We start from the raw sequence: 18,018 nt of genomic DNA, 5'->3' as shown, positions 1-18,018 counted from the left end.
ATTCCAAAGCTTCAATAATGGAATAATTTACTTAGTTCACTTTTTACACATGGTTCCACGTGAGATGTGACTTCAAAACATGCTAACGTCAAAACAGCGAACAAATTCACCAACAAGCTACAGAAAGTGGCTTGGTGGGATTTTAGGTTTAGTAAAAATATAACAAGTGATTATTTTTTTTAAATTGTAAAAATATATAATTATACTATTAAAATAAAAAATTAAACCCCGAGACAACATGGCATGGGTTAAACGCAACAAAATAACACCGGTAAACGGAATCTTATAATAATATAAAAAAATACGATGTAATAAAATAAAAACCAAGTTACGATAACAATATTTATAATATTTTATTTGAAAACAAGAATGATAAGAAAAATTAAATGACAACTAAAATACTGTAAATCCAACAAGTTAGCAAATTTTAGCTCTGGAATATTATAATGTAGGTATATAATATTTATTATATTCTTTGTTTATGCCATTATTTATAATTAATAAAAATATCCAAAACATTAACCGAATTATTTTGAAAAAGAAGACATAATTTGACTGCCACAAAATCCGTCCGAGGTTTGGTGGAATAATACCGCCAAATCGTTTTCACAATGTTTTCGTTTTCTTGACCATAAGTATAAAATGTCATTATCGAAAGAACCCTCCGATTTATATTGATCATACCTAAGATGTGTAATCCATTCCGTATTCGTAAATAAAAGCAATAATGAGAGACGTAAGCAAATAACGACAACTGGTAAACTTTAAAATTATTAAATTACGCCATCTTGATTATTCTACTATAGTAAAACATTTTACTCGTCGGCATTTGCGGGATAAATTTTTAACTAATGGTTAAAGACTTTTGTTACTATAGATGGAACAACCCACTTTGTCCATTTTTAACTATTACTACAGATTTTTTACTATTACTAATGATCAAACAACCGGGCCTAAGTAAGTAGATTATTTATTACGGATTAACTGTCAGCGTCTTTATTTTTCCAAAAACTAAAACATAGAAGTCAGCTTTGCGTAATAGAATTAGAATACGGTGAGAACGTTTGTAAAATAAACTTCGCTTATAAAAAAAAGTTCTTCACCAAGTTGTTTGTTTGAACTTTAAAAAATACATTGAAATTAATAATAATTGCGTAGAGTTGATAAGTTGATGGGTATGTCTTAGACATATTAAACAGTTCTAATTTTAGAGTAATAACACGCCACTGGCTAGAGTCGCCCATACGAAGAAAAACCACTATATTATTTTTAACTAGAAGTTAGCTACAGATTACAGCAATGCAACGGGCCGGGGTACTCGCGTCGAAAATTGCAAGCGCGAACCGAAACCGTTCGTTACACGTTTGTTGTTAAACTAAAAATAGAACCAAAATTTGTAACGCTTTTTTTCTGTGCAATAGTGCTTAAGGGCTTCTCTAATGAATTATTACTCCGAGGTTCTAATAGTATACAGTTAAATAATGCATATACCTAACCGTCTTATGCGGGTTTAATAATATGGATTTCTGTACGGCATTAAGATTGAATTAATGGCATGCCGATTCACCAGTTCGTGAGCATCGTGACAATGTAAATACAATAATATTATAAAAGTTACTGTTATACTCCACAACCATTCTTTCCTTATCACGAATTCCTTTGTTTTGAAGCGATTTTTACAGAATTTGTGATAAATCCGCGCTATCGCGGAGGACAGTGATAATGATTAAAGTGTATACATATATAATATGATATGATATGATACAAGTAAACAGTCGCGTGATAAGAGTTGGAATAACAACACAAATAGTTGATATTATTCTTCTGTAGGTCGCTAGACTTCAGTAATGTGTAATGCCGCGTAGCATGACGGGGTCATTGCGCAATCGTGTGCTGTGCATTCTTTACGATCGACATTTACGGTGTACTTGTACATTACTATAATAATCGCAAATCTTATGTTATAAACCCTCACGATATTTTTATTGTGAAATGGGATTAAACATTTAATAATATAAATATATGCATTTTTAAAAAATTCGTTTAGTCTAAAGCTACTTATTTAAATTTACGCGTTGCGAAAATTCCGCTCATTTATTTACTCATCAAATTTAAAAGAATATCGCCATAAATCATTCCTAGGGATAATATTGACGTGCCTTACGTAAAGTACTCTTAACTGCTTTGTTGACGATTTAGAGATATTTCATTATTATGTTAGTATTATGATCTCTATATGTAAACAACGAATACGCAAAAAAGTATATTAAATAAAATCACACAATTTACATACGTATATAATTCAGATACAAAGGTCAATAAAAAAAATTACAAGCTTTCTCCTGCAAATGAGGAAGTTCAGTGCTTTTTAATTTTTTTTAAAATTTGTTAATAGACTATTAAATCAAGTTTTAAAAAAAAATTATAAATCGTATTATCAGCGCTACGATTTTTTAAAGTTTTGTATTTCTGAAATAACTCCGCGTTTAACGTCAGAGGTTTATTCAGTTCTTCCCATTGGTCCAGAAGCGACAAGCAGACCGGAAATCTTCCATAGCTCTCAGATCATAGGTTGATTCACATGAACCAGTGACGTCATTCAAAGTAGTGCGTTTTTATCAATATATTTTTAATTATTTTTTCCGTACATTTTCAAGAAACTTTGGCCATACAATTTAATGCTCTAATTTTTACCCCGCGCAAGAAAACATTTTTTGTATCCAATTTCTCGTAGGGCTGAAGTTCCTCATTATGTAATAGATTTGTAGATATGGCACTTGACGTAGGACACGTCGATAATATATGCGTGTGTGAAGTTACTCGCATGTATTATAATTGGGGCCTTATAACCCTAGTATAAAGTTATGCCTAAGCATAGTGGTAGACATTTCGACCTCTATGGCTAGGCATAACTTTTTGCCAGGTTTTTATAAGTTAGGCCCTTAATATTCAAATACACAACTATCCGAAAGATTTATAAAAAATTTCGTATTTTTAAGGAACTTTGTTCCTTTGCACAAGACAGGTGGGTGTTTGTCAACCGTCGCCTTCGGGCATTGTATATCGTATCGTGTAACGTATTGCGTATATAATGCGGAATATAAAGCATTCTAGGAAATAGCAAACCAACAACCAACTACCCATTTGCGGGTGGCTTACCAGTTACAATACACCTTTTTAGGTATTTATGTAACGAAACATTCCTATTCTTTATGAGAATGCTCTATGTCCATTTTTATAATAGTATGAAAGGATGACTTCAGATATGTTAATAATTGACGATGAACATTGACGAAACAATCATTTATACAAAGAGAGCATGGCAGTAAAAAAATATAATAAGCTTCTCAAAAAAAAAAAAATATATAAAAATTGTTTCAAGAGTGTTAAAAGTTCTTCTAATAAATAAATGTTTCCATAGTATAAATGAATATTTGGAAGATGCAATTGAATAAATTAAAATGTATTAAATGTAAATAACGTAAGCAATAGACACCACTGTTTGTTTTTTACTGTTTGTATTTTCTTATTTTTTTATCTATTTACTTTATTTAATTTTTATTTATTGTTTTTTTTAATTTTTTAAAAATTATTGTGTTTTTTTTAGTTTCTGGTCAGACTGTAAGACTGTAAGAAATTGCTAGCGGCAACAAGTCCGCCATTTAACCGTGCATACCTTTGTTTTATTTAAGAACACGCGCTGTTCAGTCAAGCACACGGTCACATAAGTATTTTACTTTTGTTTTTTAATTGTTTTGTGTTGCCTGTGGTATCTTTAACTATCTTAATCATATGATTTCGTGTGTACTCTTAACCTGTTACTGTTAAACAAATAAGTTAATACCTGCACTTCTGTGCCTCGAGTTACGAGATCGTGCACTATACGGATACGGAACGATAAGTTAGCTCGAACATGGCGTATATTAGGATTCAGTTCACACGATCTCCTTTCCCTCTTTGCCCCTTAACGTTCCCTCGACTTCACGTCGGATGCACGTACGGAGTACAGAGATTCGTCACAACCCTCCTTTCTAGATTTGGACTACACATTTACGTTTAACGTCCCCTGTAACATTCGCGTACCCACACTATTTTGTCATTCGTCGTATTTTGATCAAAACACCCCTTTCAAATACAATACGGGTGGTTACCAGGAGCGGAATACAGTAACTAACATCGCTGTTCAAATAGTTCAATATATTGGCAACAATGCCAAATATATTTATCCCCTTTGTAGAATTCAACCATTATCGTCGCTTAGCCAACAACGCGTAAGTCATTTTTGTTATTTTTCTCGGAATAAGAAAAAAATGCCTTTTTTAAAAAAATTGAACACGTATTAGACTTTTAACAGACTACAGTTTATAGATAGACATTTTATTTCAGTACTTTTAAAGTCGTAATTTAGTTGAGCTTTCAAAAAAATAAGCCGTTTTTTCGTCGTCATGTAAAATGAAAAAATATTACGTACGGGGGATGTTAGGTAAAGAACGATATTGATTAATTTATAAACGCCTTATTTACATGGATAATATATTATAACAGACATAAAATAATACAGCTATATGTAAATATAAATACAAATGCAAAACCCTATAAAACTGGTTTCTTATTTTTGTACCAGTTTTGCATTTGTATCAAATCAAAGTATGCATAAAATTCTTAATTGTTTTTTTTTTTTTAAATATTTTTTTTATTTAGGAAAATGCACACGAGTACATGAGCAAAAAATAGAAAAGGAAAGATAATGAAACCCACTAAATCACAAAACCGGCTTTTCATCAGGCTTATTTTTTTCCCTTTACAAAGAAAAATGTTAAAGAAATAATATGAATTTAAAAAGTAGTATAAACATTATTAAGAACTAAAGGATAATTTATTAGGATTATCTTTTTTTTTAAATTCTAAAATTGATTTTCAACGGGTATAAAATATATCGAAATTTACACTATTAATGTTTATTTGTTTATTTGTTTAAATTTAATGTTGTGCACACAGTGCTATGTTAATATAAATCTAGACAATATTACAAACAAAAACTAAACCTAACACAGCACCAATTACGTACACAACACAATATATGAAATAACTATCTAACAATACAACAAGATGTAAGAAGAATTTGTGTAACTTTAAACTTTGAAGTAGGGCACACATAAGCAAATTCCCTTATGTGCTCCAATAATAACAATAATAATATTAGTGATACTAAACATTAAAGTCTATAAGACTCAGTTTCCGTTTGTAGCAGAGAGCTGAGTCGTTAAAGATGTCTAAATTGTACATCTTCTCAATTTTAGAAAAATTACAAACTGCTCTTCCTAAGAGCGAATTTTGAGCTGCTCTGGTGTTACATTTGCTGTAGCTCAGTAATACAGTATGTCGAGTGCGACGAATAGGAGTATTAAAGTTTATTTCAGACAGCAAATCGGCACAATCAATCCGATTATTTAGCAAATTATAAATAAATAATTGATCCGCAATCATACGCCGTTTATGAAGACAAGGTAACTTTAAATTACTGACATTAGGGAATTTACATTGGATGTACTTATGAAATTTATTTTGTACTTTGTCTATTAAATTTATATAAATGTTGTATTGGGGATTCCAAATGCAGGAAGCGTATTCTAAGTGACTTCTGACTAATGAGGTGTATAGTACCAAGGTCGTGCTTGGATTTTTGAATGGTTTACAAACTCTCATTAGGAAGCCTAACATTTTATATGATTTAGATAGAATAGCCTCTATATGAGTATTAAAATTAAGTTTTGTGTCCAAAATTACTCCCAAATCCCTGCAGCTGTTTTTTTTTTGGATATTAATATTGTTAAAATTATAGGGAAAAGTTATTGTTTTTTTGTTTCTAGTAAATGTCATTTTATGGCATTTCGAAACGTTTAAAGCTAGGTCGTTCTCTTGGCAGTAAGTTGAAAACCGGTTTAAATCGTTTTGCATGGCATCACAATCAGAAATAGAATTAATAGAACAGTATATTTTCATATCATCGGCATATACACTAAATTTACAGTGAAGAAAGCATTTGGAAATATCATTGATATAATAAATAAACAGTAAAGGGCCCAGATGGGATCCTTGTGGCACTCCTGAAATTACCTCGACAGGGTTAGACTTAACACCATTTACAATAGTAATTTGGTTGCGGTTACTTATGTAAGATTTTATCCATCTTTTCAAGTCACCGTGTATTCCCAACGAAGAAAGTTTATTGATCAGGATGTTATGATTAACGCGGTCAAATGCTTTTGAATAATCAGTGTAAATTGTGTCGATTTGCTGTCTTTTATCCATATTTTTATGCAGGAAGTCAGTAAATACTGCAAGATTTGATGTTGTTGATCTACAACGAACAAAACCGTGCTGGTAAGGGACAATTAGTGAACTTGTAACTGAGTATAATTGGTCGTAGACGATGTGCGATAACTAGCGAATTTAATAATTATGAAATTTTATGAAACCTAATTTATTAAATTATTTGCGAAGGAACGGCATGTCATTTATCGTTCTCACTTATACGTTATGCTAGCTCATTTTTTTTCCATAAATCAGCTCGTTTTTTTTGTTAGTCATAAATGTTGTGTGAATGTGATAATAAACATTTTTTTTCTTTTTCAGAACCTAAGAAAACACCGAGAAAACGGAAAACAGGAGAGAAAGTTTTAGCAAAGTTAAAAAATAAAGTGAAAAAAGTGTTCGATCGTGATCCTCCTAAAGAGGATATCGAAAATATAAGCAAGAAAAAAAGTGACGGAAGTTTTAGCAAGAAGAAAATATTAGAGGAAGTGAATAATAGTAAGTTACGGGAGCCGGAAGAGCTACCCCGTCATTCCGAGCCTGGTGAAAGTGGAGTGTCCGTGTCCGCGCCCGTGTCCGTGCCCGCGTGCCCGCCCGCGTGCGTGCCGGTGTCCGCGCCCGCGTCCGACGAGCGCGCGTGCGAGGACAGCGCCGCGCCAGCACCGCCGCCGGAGCAGCCGCCACCCGCCGCCACGGGAGCGCTGGACGATGCGGCCAGGATGGACGAGGGGGGCCGCTTCCCGGACGACCGCAGCGACTCGGGCGTGAGCAGCCTGCGCTCCGCCTCCGGGGACGAGCGCTCGGGCTCGCGCTCCAGCGCCAGCGCGCTGTCCGTGCCTGAGGAGCACGAGCTGCCCGCGCGCGGCATGGCGCAGCCCGCCGCGCCCGCGCCCGCCACCCCGCGCGCGCCCCCGCTGTTGCCGCACGCCCCCCACGGCCCGCACGCGCTGCAGCTCCTGCACTACCCGCCCCCGCTTCACCACCTGCCACCGCCCGAGATATACCCGCCCACGGACCTGCTGTGGCCCAAGCGCTACCCCGACGACTACGAGCACCACGAACGTCTGATCAGGTATGGAAACGGGTCGTTGTTATTATGATCATGGATAACTAATATAATTTTCGTAATGTAAATACCTCGAGGGCGCTTTACAAACTGATTTAATTTATAATTTAAGTAAAATAATTTACTTTGTTCTCACATGCTACGGATTTATTCAAATGATTTAAAGAACAAGTGGGATTTACGCCCGTAGCACACCTCCGCTGCGAAATACGAGTAGCGAAACCGCTGGATGAATTCCGCTGCGATCAAGTGTAGTTCGAGTAGCGGAACTGGGCGTCGGAACATCACGCGAGTCAGTTGAGTTGAGGCAATCGGAGCGAAATGTCGTCGTTATCAGAGCCAGAGGAGAAAGCAATATTATGTGGACTTTAACTTTGAAAAGGCGTAAAACTCGTAGAATTGGGTGCACGAGATTAACGAAAAAATGAAGAAATTAGGAGAAAACCGATTATGTAAAGAACTGAAGTCACATGAAGATCGTTTCTATACATATTTTCGAATGAGCCCAGAGAGTTTTGTAAGAGTAATAGTAACAGTGGTAGGATTCAATGATGTGTTCCACCATTTTTACGATAACGTTATCTTAATTAAGTACAAATAAATAATTAAACATAATACATGAAATACAGTCCATTATTATTATAAAAAGACTACATACCATCCTCATTTAATTTCCTCTGGATTTCTCTCCATGCCTGCAATTTTTCATATTATTTTTATAGTCTGGATGATTTAATCAACAGAGAATAGGTCTATTTCTAACCTCTTGAATTAATTTTTCTGTAAAATTGACGTCCATTTTATGAAAAAAAAAATGTAGTTTCGCTTTTTATTTTTGTCGGCTTCCACAAACACGTGCGAAAACAACGCTGCACCACAACAAAGTGGCGGAGAAACCGCGCGGGGAAAGAGATATAATTATAGTCAAATCTATGCGTTAGAACAGGCAGTTTCGCTAGTTTTCCGCTTCTCCTACATACGGACAAAACATGGCGAAATTACTGCGGTTCCGCTGTTATGGTTTCGCAGCGGAGGGTGCTACGGGTAATAAGATTTTTCCGAAATATCGCTTCACTCTTTCAGTTCCGCACTTTTACTGGGAGAGAATTCCATGCCATAGGGCCTGCGATCGCGGATGCGCGTTCAAATGCGCGGTCACTGCTAATGACATATAATAGAGACACGTTACTCACATAGAAAATTAATATTGCGTTTTCTTAACAATTTGAAAAAAAAGAGATCGCAAATTACGATACACACGTATCATTCATGTAAGAGATAGATGTACATATTTCTTTAGTTTTATTTAGTTCTGTGTAACTCGTTACGATTGAAACGACGCTAGCTAGCAGCTGTCAAAATGTGCTAAAGAAAACTAATAATCTACTTATTCCATAAAATTAGATTGTATGTACGAATTAATAAAACGGTGTATCTTTTGTTTTTCACAGTTCCAGTTCAATTTAAGCATTTTTCAATCAAACACGACGGCATGTTTCTGCGCAGATTCCACGTCCTGATTGTGATGCAAGTCCGTTAAGAAAATGAAGTCACTGAATGCCATTTTCTTTACGCTTGTAACGTGTCTATTTAATTATACGTCATTGGTCTCTGCAGATTGAACCATTTCCTATCTCGTCAGTAATGTTAACATTGTGGTATCAATATTCTTCGTCTACGTTCACTTTTCGTAGTTCGAATGTCGACATAATAAAGTGATTTTTAAATTATTATATGTTATAAATCGTACGAATGTCTTTGTAAATTACATATTTTACTTACCTTCTAACCGGAAACCTGCCTGTCCTCCCAACACGGTTTTTACCACAAAACAGAGTGTCTTTTTTACCACGCAAATTCTAGTCAAACAGTCATATTAATGTTATCTTTGGAAATCATACAATATAATATCGTGGGTATACTGGCAAAAAACTTTAACTCTCAAATCTTAAATTTTACTCTTTTATATCTTATTTAAATATAGTAAGATGTTTTTAATGTTACCGTTTCTTAATTTTATATTAAATAAATATTAAGTTATCTAAAGCTTTTAGCCTGAATAAAATACCCGGAATACGACTTAAGCTTAAATTTATTTTGAAAACTACAGATGTATGAGTTTAATATGACTTAGTGTATTTTGCCAGTTTGTAGAGCGTTAAAAACTTTTCAAAACCGCGTCATTAAGTCAAATCCGCATATTTTCGAGTCCACGTTTTTTTGCCAGTATACCCACGATATAACACTTTGCGTTTGAAATTTGCGACTATCGAAATTAAGTATACAGCGGCATGGTCTCTTGACCCGACTGACTTTGCTTCTTGCCTGTACCGACAGGAGCCAGCAGTTCCTGCAGGGAGCTCCCTATACCGAGGCGGAGCTGGCCTTGGCCACGGGCCAACCTTCGCAGAGGCTCCTCGCATTCTATAGGTATGTCCAACACTTCTCTCTTCCTCTTCCGCCCACATCCTACATGCCCTCCCCACCCTTCGCCCATTCCCGCATGTTACAACAGAATACATCTCCACATTTGGCAGCTAGTCGACCCTACAGAGGGCGCCCTTTATTTACCCGCAGAAGTAAAAGCTTCGTGTTGCACAGTGATAAATGTTTCGGCCGAAAAATCATGTCAAATTCCGTACAAATAATGCCTTATTTCGTACAAATAATGCCTAATTCCAACAATCTATACATCGATGCCTCTGCACATGGGTTTTCTCGCCATTAATGTATCATTGTTTACTTAGTTGTTTAATCCGTGTCCGGTCCCTAGATGGAGCATATGGTATCCACAAAATCTCAAGTCCTCGCAGGTATTCAACACTCCCAACCCTTTCGATATTTTGACCTGAAAAGATCGAGAGATTTTTGGGATCTAGGCACAAAATGTTACATATCAAATTGGTTTTTCTAACATTTATTTTCAAACGAACGCTTACCTGTTATTAATAATGACTCGAGGGCCCCCTGACTAATTTGTCAAAAATAACCGCGTCATCAGCATACTCTAGGCCAAAGTTTTTGGAAGAAGGAATTATTGTTCTTCTATTTAATGATATTGACATTCTTAATATGAAACCCATGAGAATAATGAATAGGAGGAGTGGTATAAATATTTCCTTTAACGTTTGCCTCGATGTATATATTTTGTCCTAGTTTTGTTCGTTTGAATTTCGATTTATCAGGACAATCTTTTGGTTTCCTCATTCGTTTTCCCAGTGCTCAATATTTATTATATATACGATCTAAGCATATTACAACCGTTACAATGCACGAAGAAACATAAATATACAAGAAACATAAATATACAAGAAACTTGTCAAAAATAAATATTATCTCATTTCTAACTTTGTCTGCATATCGTATTATTTTTTATTGTTATGAATCTTGGAAAACTTCGTTGCATATCACCATCTATTTTATTTATGTATATATCTGTTTTCTTGCGTGTATAATTATTCCGACACCCCTTTTTAACAATTCTGCGTACCAGACAAGTCAAAAAATCCGACACGGTAAAATTAGGGTGGATTGACATTTATTATGTTCTTTTGTATTTAATTAAATTTATTCAGCTGCTATTCTCAGGTGAAAATTCTGCAAAACAAAATCGATTAGGTAAATTATTATTCAAATTCATTTATTTTTCCAAAATAACATTGCAAATAACAAAATATAAGGCGTCACATTGGGATAATATATCAAACCAGGAACCCTTGACCAACGGTTCGTCATTTTTTATGGTATAATACTCTTCAGTAGCAAGAGTATTTGCCTCATAAACATATTTTCATTGCCTGCCTGCCTGACTGCTCCGATCGGCACAACCAGAGGCAGGTTGCTTCTGGAAGCCAGGAGGTAAAGCAGTCTGTGCTGACGCTGTCGGAGATAACCATCGGTAACATGAAAATTGATACTCTCTAAAATGAAATTAATAAAAAAAATGGCTCAGTGTGAACCCATGTCTTTATGCCCATTGTCGAAATAAAAAATCGACTGCGGTTATTTTATTTATATCCAAAATTGCAAACATTGGAAGCGTAGTACTTTAAAAAGCCATCTATCTCTCATACAATAAGATTGATGACGAGAAATAATTGTGTTGTGTCTGTGTATAAATTCGTGATTCGCTTCGGAGGTATTTGCGGCACATGTTATTTATAATGCATGATCAATGCCAGCTTTGTTTTGTCCGCTCCCAAAGTATTTTCGTTTTTAATTTTATCCACGATGTTTACTTTAATTTCTTCGTGTTTCGGCGTATGCGGTTCTTGGCTCACCAGTCAAATAGGTCATGACCCGCCATAAACATTTCTTATTTATTACGCTTAAAAAACAACTTATACTTTCATTTTGTACAGCTATTATCTGTTGCGTTTTCATTCTTATCATTTTTTACTGATTAACGTCAATTCGGGTTGGAATATTCCGCTGTAAGTCGCAACTCGCAACCCAAAGGTTTCCATAATTATTATCGATGACACACGCTGAGATCGCGGTCGTGTCGCCGACTTACACTTACAGCTACAATAACGATAATATTGATTCGTCGCTAAGCACGGGCGTGATCGATCCATCAAATTTGATGGTATTGAAGAGGACAGGAGCGGGCGCTTCGTGAGTGAAAATGCAGTCGTGACAATGATCTCTCGACGTGATTACGAAGACCGTTCCGCTATTCGATACCAGCAACCGGCCTTATAGTATACAATACTATGTGTACCAATGTACCATACGATATACCCGTCTAACCGGTCGCGGCCGTCCGCGGTTTGTGCGCGATATTGTAATCAATATTTTATTGTGAAAACGAAATGTTTCGTTAATCGATTCGCTATTATCTAACGCCCCGAGGCCACGTCCATGAACCGGCTTGGAATAAATAGCCCCGAGTAATTTATTCAGAATCGATTAGGTGTAACAATAATAGTCTTAAAAAAACTTTAGCAGTCGATTATAAATAGTACAGCGCGTTTTTCTTATCACATTGTTCTACCGTGAGTGGCGGAAAAGGACGCCTTGTCTTTTTTTAAGTCACATGATTTGTTTAACTTTAATTTCGCAGTTTTTTTTCCTTTTATATTTTGTTATTTGTTATAATTATTATAGAGTTGATATCAACAACGGAATATTGACTTGTTTTTATTACCTCTTACTCGAATGATCAAGATACGCTGTAAATTGTATACCAATGTATAAATTACCTTTATTTTGCACCACATCATGCCGAGAGGCCCCATTGGAGTGTTAAATGTTAACACACCGAGACTCGAGAAGAAATAAACGCATAGTTTAAAGCGGTTAAGGATAAGAGGAAAAATATATACTAAAATTTATTTATTTTTTGTAAAAACTATGATTTCAAAATTTACATAATAAATTTTCCAAGCAAAAAAAAGCCGTGTGTATGTTGCCACCATTTATTTATAATTATATTATTTTTTATTTATTTATTTAAGCTCATGCACACTTCTCACCGCGATCGCGAATCAGTTATTTTTGCGATTAATAATTCGTTTAATCCATTGTGTCGTGTAATAAGCATGACCACAGGATCTGATCTGATCCTGACTGCCGCGAGACAAGTTCCAAACAATAAGGTACAGAACCCAGTAGGCAGCAAATAAATCCAACAAAGTAAATAAATGAATATTTAATAATTATTATTTATTATGAATTGTTTTAATTTCTTTGTTTTATTTACTTGCGTGCTATCTTATTTTCGGTTTTATGTACATATGATTACTTGTTACCATATTATTATTATTACCATGCTTTTATGTAAACATTATTCTGTCCCAAAATGAGTTTGTTGTAACTCCTGGGCTGGTATTCCGGACGCGTTTAAAGCGCGCTATAATGCGTATTTAGTAAGTAAAAACGCGCTATACCGCACTATAATTTCGTTTGGAATCCAGCCCTGGGAGTACAAAACAAAATTGTATGATTTGTTAAAAATAAATAATTTATTTAAATGTGGCGTATCTATGAGGCCAAGAGCTCTGCGTTGAGTTGGGATACAACAAAATAGAAAGTGGAAGGATGCATATTATTAAAGAATACTACAAATAAAAATGATTACATAAACATAAATTTCAATAAACATCTGGACAGCATGCTCAGTAGTACTATATTATACATATAAATCGATGCTATGTCTCGCAACAGTTTCCTGCGATGGTCTCTTCCCTTAGATAAAATCCAAACTCGTACACTTCCACCGAAAATGGATTTCGTTTTGGAGAACTTAATATGTTCATCCAGGACATTGAACACTCTTGGGGCCACAAAAGAGAAATTTATCGGAGTGAAAGTCGTACGTGTTTTTGAGGTACATATCACATTGAGATTAAAGATAGTACATTACTATTACTTCTACCATTACGTCATTTTCCCTTGGGATAGACAGAGATAATGGAACGCCACACGTGCCTTTATCGTCATAGTATCCTAGCTTTTTCTATTGCCATGCATCTTGTCATTCACACTCTTTGGTATTCGCATATTTGTATTGTATGAGAAGTGTTGGAACGGAACGCAATTTTACCCAAGTCGATCGATCGTATTACCATGGAATGAACGATGGCGAACTTGCGAACCTGCGAACTCAATTCTCTCCTCGTCGTTCCCCCTACACGGCCTACCCCGTCGTGACAGTTTTCTCTGCAGCGCATAAAGCATGCAGGTTCACGATCTCATGTCCTCGCTGCGACTCCAGTACTTACTATACCACCATAGTGATAATAATAATTACACTTCGTGACTTGAGCACATCGGCTTTTGAGATTAAGTTAACCTCGAACCACTCTACTCGAGACCTTTTCTGTTTCCTAAAAGTAATTATTGACATTACGTTACGTAATAAAGCTACAGATATTTTATTATGATGCTGATTCATTGTACGTCATCAAAATAGAATGGAACTGCAATTATTATGAATGGCTATTAAGTCAAATTGAATTTCCTACAAGAAAATTGGAATACTTTTGTAAAATTCCGACGGACAAAATTTCATATCGTCGCGCGTCGTGATGGTAGAACAATGACTTGTGATTTTCAACTTTACGTGAGGGCGGTTTAAATTTTTTTGACACTATGTCACAACTTGTAATTAAGTGCAAAAGTATATTTATTTATATAAAGATACAATAGGGATGGAGAATACCTTAATGAAGGGAATATGGAAGTCTAGGCATTTACAGGGGTTATGACCCGTCATTGTCTGGTTTAAGTGGCCACCTTCTTAATGTATTTAATTCTAATCTTTATTCTCCCGAGAGGGTGAAATCCTGTCTTTTGTCTACAAACATTTGGACAAACTCAAATATTGTAATATAAAGATACATTTACAAAAAATAGAATAACGTTCCCCTTACTCTGAGGCCAAGAGCCCCGTGTTGTGTTGGGATACGAAATAATAAAAGTATACATATTATTAAAGAATACTACAAATAAAAATTATTACGAAAACATAAATTTTAATAAACATTTGGACAACACGCATATAATTTGATACTAAGGTTAGCTATATATATATTTCTTTATTTTCAAACCTAGAATATAAAGACCTTTTGTTATCTTTTCAAGATCAAATATAAAAGAAAGTCAATGTCCCATTTATCGCACATCCGTCGTTATTCTACGATCACGACAATATGTCTACATTTTCCAATTTTCTTACGAATATTTGGCTATATCGAGTCACCTATCCAATACCCGTTAGTTATTGCACGGTAAATAATAATGTATCTTAAAGTACTCAAGCATTCCTGTAGTTAATTTTCTGAACAAATGAATCTGTATTTTCGTTGCAAAAAAAGTAAATTTTAATAAAAATAAACAGTAATATTTGAATACATCCATTGTTGGTTAATTCTAATTCATCAACCTTTTACGTACTAATCTCGATAGCATCTGTCGAAATACGAACGGTAAACAATATTACGAGATTTGTGCTGAATGCAAGCCTGGGATAAATATTACCAACTTGAAACATTTCATCAAAACACGAAGATAGAACAATTGATTTCGCACCCCCTACCCCCCTTTATGATAGCAGATCAATATAAAACAATTAACTTAATATAATTATACTGTTATGCACATTATTAATCATATTACAAAACAAAGCCTTAAGATATTTTTTTTTAATATCGAAGGCAACTAGAACATCATATTACCAGAGATAAGATAAAAAATAGACTCCCATTTATAAAAAAGCGAAGTCACATAATTCACAGTTTATCAAATATATATGATGCATATTTAATTTAATTATTAGAGCACATATGAGAATATGAATATGTGTGGCTTTACTTCAAAATTAAAAAAAAAAAATAGTACAGCTCTGGGTGCATATTACAATGGGAAGTTAACTGAATTTTTAAATTTATTTCAACAGAGAGGAAAAATATTTTTTAGAACTCCCTAGGGAGGAAATCCAGCCAGTCTGTAAGCATTTTTCAACAGAGAGGAAAAATATTTTTTAGAACTCCCTAGGGAGGAAATCCAGCCAGTCTGTAAGCATTTGGACATACTCAAACATTGTTGAATTAACTGAATTTTATTTAATTGTCTATAAAGTATGATCAAATGGTCTGTATGATTTTATTTTATAGACAATTGAATATAACTCTGTTCACTTCCCATTGTAATTTGTAATCGGGCCCCCTGTTTTGAGGGTATAAGGAAATAGCCCGACGATAATTTTTAAAACTATGTTTACTGTTCGAATGTTTTTAGATGTAGAAGCCGAGGAAGTCCGAGTAGAACATGCTATGATTACGTTACGTAAACACTGGAATACTTCGCTCCCATACATCAGGGTCGGGACCAGGATTCCATTGTGAACGGCTAATTTTGCCTCTTTCCACAAACAAATTGTTTAGTTAAATGCAGTGGGAAGGTGAACATGCAGTTAAATATTAATTTAATTATGACGAACATCATGAAATAATAAAATTTTATGTGATTACTGTTCACTACACCGGCTTCGTGAAAAAATAGGCGACCCGGATTCTTTGTCATTTTCTCTTATCTAGTTACAATTTTTATATTCCTATTTACATTCCTCCACATACCCGAAACCGTTTTATAGACTTTGGGTCTTCATATCGACTAAAGCGGATTATAGTCATACCGATTATCTCAGTTATCATGCATCTGCTTTGTATTCTTAATATAATAATGTATATTTTTACATGCCCCGTTCGTTGCGCCAAATATCAAAAAGTTCTCCCCTAGAGTGTTCCTTAAAAAAATACAAATAAACATAGCAAGTTCACGCAATTTCTTCTACGATTTTTAGAAACTATGTTTTTCTATAAATTGTGTGAAATGCTTTTCAATTCTGCTTAAAATAAGTAGTTAAAAAAACGCGGTCGGAAAACACGATCTTTTAAAAAATCGATTAATTACAGTAGGCACGACAATCTAGCACTATATATTTAATAGGATTAATTTAGGTGCATTAATGTAGGTTCAAAATATTTACACAAATAAAAAAATATATGATGCTTACAATAGACACAAATTACGACTAAACGTTTGCAAATTCATTATTTCAACTTACTCATGTTTGACGAGTCCTCATTAATTGTCAGGTTTACTTATCCATTATCCATGAATGGTAATTAGCTATATTATCTATTTATATTCAGTACTACTATTTATATTTAGACTTTTTAGCAGACATAAAGGCTTCCTGGCTTAATGCTGCGTGCTGATTTGTTGTTTAGGTATTCGTGTTTCAAAAAACTGAAAAAAGGCATTTTTATACATAACTACTGTTATTTTGAACTGTACTTTTTTTTTCAATTTAATTTCTACACATCTGTGTACTATCTAGTAATAATACTTATTTATCAATGCATCCGCTTTCTTTTCAATCTCGTTCCGAACTCAAGTGGCTTAATTTTTTATAAACGCATAAACTTTCAATCTCTCACTTCTTTATAATATTCTTCACAATCCTTGCGTTCCAAAATATCTTGTTGAGAATTTCATTAGCCTTTCTGATCATTGTCTTTCGCTTCACTCTTCTCAGGATAGAACACTGTGCATTCCTCGACATAGTACATCATTTTTCAGCTATTTCTTTTTCGTCCAAGCTGCTAGACTTTGGAATGAGCTACCTCTTCATATAAAAAATGCACCTTCTCTAGCCACCTTCAAGAAACGCCTGAAACATTACTATATATCCCCAGAATCCTGAACTCCTTGAGTTTTTACTGCTTTTTTTCTCAAATATTTTTTTTATCCCTCTTTCTTTCCTCGATTTCTCTTTCTCTCTCCTTCCAAACTAACTATCTGGTCCCACATTCCTCGTCATTTAATACGTATAACATAATGTACTTGAAAAAAAAATGTCTACATGTGCAAGCATGATCTCCCAATTAAAAAACAGCTGTTATTTTTAATGAATTCGGTTTTTTAAATATTTTATTTCAACATATGTATGTATCTTTTTATAAATATGAATGCTTTTTTGTACAAAATATTGACCAATCTCTTCTTTTGACCAGTCTGTTTTTTGGTTGTCTGGAAGATATTGCTTGTAGCAATAAGTCTGCCAAAGTACTTATTCTTTGTACATAAAGTTTTAAATAAATAAATATGCGTTTTACAAAATAATAGCT

The 18,018-nt window shown here is 34.5% G+C and overlaps 1 protein-coding gene and 1 long non-coding RNA gene across 4 annotated transcripts in view; one reads left to right on the top strand and one right to left on the bottom strand.

Annotated features, from left to right (window-relative positions):
• Kdm3 (Lysine demethylase 3) overlaps positions 1-18,018 on the top strand; it is a 53,159-nt gene that overhangs the window by 9,884 nt on the left and 25,257 nt on the right. For 2 of the 3 annotated variants that reach the window (XM_088227738.1, XM_088227737.1), the window contains exons 2-3: positions 6,637-7,387; positions 9,719-9,811. The gene's annotated coding sequence lies outside the window, so the exon portion shown is untranslated. The remainder of the gene's footprint in view (positions 1-6,636; positions 7,388-9,718; positions 9,812-18,018) is intronic. The other variant, XM_088227739.1, reaches the window with a different exon arrangement.
• On the bottom strand, positions 8,471-11,325 carry LOC148280811 (uncharacterized). Its single transcript, XR_015822501.1, has 2 exons — positions 9,618-11,325; positions 8,471-9,240 (listed from the first exon to the last, which is right to left on the bottom strand). It is a non-coding gene; the product is annotated as an uncharacterized LOC148280811 (long non-coding RNA).

This window comes from Micrasema longulum, unplaced genomic scaffold, assembly GCF_059751315.1.
Source record: "Micrasema longulum isolate JH-2025_06_02 unplaced genomic scaffold, ASM5975131v1 h1tg000533l, whole genome shotgun sequence".
Classification (NCBI taxonomy): Eukaryota; Metazoa; Arthropoda; class Insecta; order Trichoptera; family Brachycentridae; genus Micrasema; species Micrasema longulum.
Note: the sequence above shows the minus strand (reverse complement) of the source record. Positions and strands in the feature narration are given on the sequence as shown.